Source organism: Morone saxatilis, unplaced genomic scaffold, assembly GCF_004916995.1.
Source record: "Morone saxatilis isolate NCDOM2014 unplaced genomic scaffold, NCSU_SB_2.0 Contig3, whole genome shotgun sequence".
Classification (NCBI taxonomy): domain Eukaryota; kingdom Metazoa; phylum Chordata; class Actinopteri; family Moronidae; genus Morone; species Morone saxatilis.
In genome coordinates, this window is record NW_023339873.1 from 6,383,450 (window position 1) to 6,385,629 (window position 2,180).

The following is a 2,180-nucleotide window of genomic DNA, read 5'->3' on the forward strand; positions in this document are numbered from 1 at the left end:
ATTAATGTTTTTGTCAACAACTATGACTCATCCTGTGGGCACCAACACGTGGGGGCTGCTCTATAAACATAATAAATAAGTAAACACAACACTACAGTTGTAAAAATACAAAATATGTCTTCACATACAATTGTACTTATGTTATATTATAGCGCGTTATAAACATGTTCTAAATGTTTATAAAGTGCTTATAAATGTTAAATAAGCTGGTCAACGTAAAGACTTAATAATAGTTGTACTGCAGAGGCAAACTAATTGCACAATAAAGACTTTTTTATGCTCAACCTCCAAAACAAGAGTAATGAAAATTGGAGCAGTGACTGATGACTGCTGACAAGGTTTTATTAATTGGTAATCAAGATAAATTGTTGATCATTCATCACGCTTCACTCACGGAACTTAGAGGGATCACCGTGGCTTCTAATGCGTTATTGTTCTTGATTTTTTGTAAAGGTTTTTAAGTTGAATATTAAAATGTTTAAAAGCTTGATATCCTGGTGTTAAGGCGGTCCAGTCATTCCCTATTCAAGATGACGCCTACAGGCTGATATCTTGTCTCTCCACGCATATAAAACGCATTACATGCAAAGGGTGAATCCAGCCGTATGTGGGGGGCTTTTTTCCCCTTATTTGATATTGATATCGGCCCTCATCCACTTCAACGAGGTGCATGAGGCCGGGGAGGAGAGTGGTGGTGGACATGCCTCCCCAGTCGTCCTGGGTGGTCGGACGAGAGGGAACACAAATACATGCCAACCAGAGGAGGGGAACAAAAGGGGAAAATGTAGCCCCGCGTCCGAGACCCGTTGGAAGCATTTGTTCCAGTCAAGATTTTGCATTTGTTCAGTCCCGCAATAATGCCTGATTGACGCCCCGGCACAATGTCCTTTAACTTTGCAGGATAAATCCGAGCTTGTTCCGTGTTGTCATGGTTTTGAATGGAGCTGAATAGGATCTGGGACACTATCTACTGCTCTGCGTCTACTGCCGCCAAGTCTATAGTCCGAATCAATATTACGTATGTGATTCAGGACGTATTAAACTCCCTTTACGTTTTCAGAGTTCAACAAAGTCGGTGACCTGTAGTATCAACCCAAAATGCTGCGAAAACCAGCCTTTATCGCTCATTTTCTACCTTTACGCACGTTACGCACAAGTGCTTCCTTGGAAAACAAACACTATTCAGCAACTTTTAAGGTTAAATTAGCTATTTCCAAAAAAATGAGATGACTCACTCCCCCCTTCAAGCATCATGTCTGTGCACACAAGAACCTCCCAGCGGTTGACAAACACCAGCGGATTACAGTACCACAGGTTTGCTGGAGTGGATAGTTTACAGAGGGCACTCGATTGGAGAGCAAAAACACGCAAAGGCAAAGAAAAGTCATGTCCAAAGAGCGGGAATTTCTCTGTCCACAATGACCCAGCAGCCTCTTAATCTATTTAACACCCGTATAGGCTTCAGCCAGAGAGGGTCCTCTGCAGCTCCCAAGAGCTCTCCACTGCCAAATATTTACTCTGTTGTTCAACTCTCCATTCCCAATCCCTTCCTCAGCTCAGCCAAATGGAGATTTTTCTCCCATGGATTCAGTGGCTGGTTTTTACCATTTCTGGGCAACTAACCTCAATGAATATATTGCAGACTATACAAATATATCTATATATATTTATTCCACAAGCCTGCATCTTAACACTGAACCACATGCAGTGATTTACTCTAATGACAATATTTTAAAATATAATAATAACACTAAAGTCCTCCACTCAAAAATGTGTTTTATGTATTTTTACTTTACATGTTCAGGCTTCAATGTGCAGATTAATGTATGTGCATGTTTTCACATTCATCTCCTCTGTGCGCACCTTAAATTTGAGTCTAAGACTTGTACATATGAGCAGGATTTTGTGACATAATTTGGAACCAATCATGGTCCAGTATCTAACTTACACAAACGTGATAAGGAAACTAGAAACCTTGAGCACACAAACAGTGAGACGATACTTTTCAGTAAAGTAGGAGATAATATGGCTAGAGGTTAAACTTCGTAGATTCTGTGTTTTTCAATTAGAGAGAAGATGTGATATTTTATTTTATTTTTGTAAAAACTAAATCAGACACGAAGTATGATTCAAAACAGGGTATTTTTGTACACTATATCTTCAAACATTTCTGGGGTGAA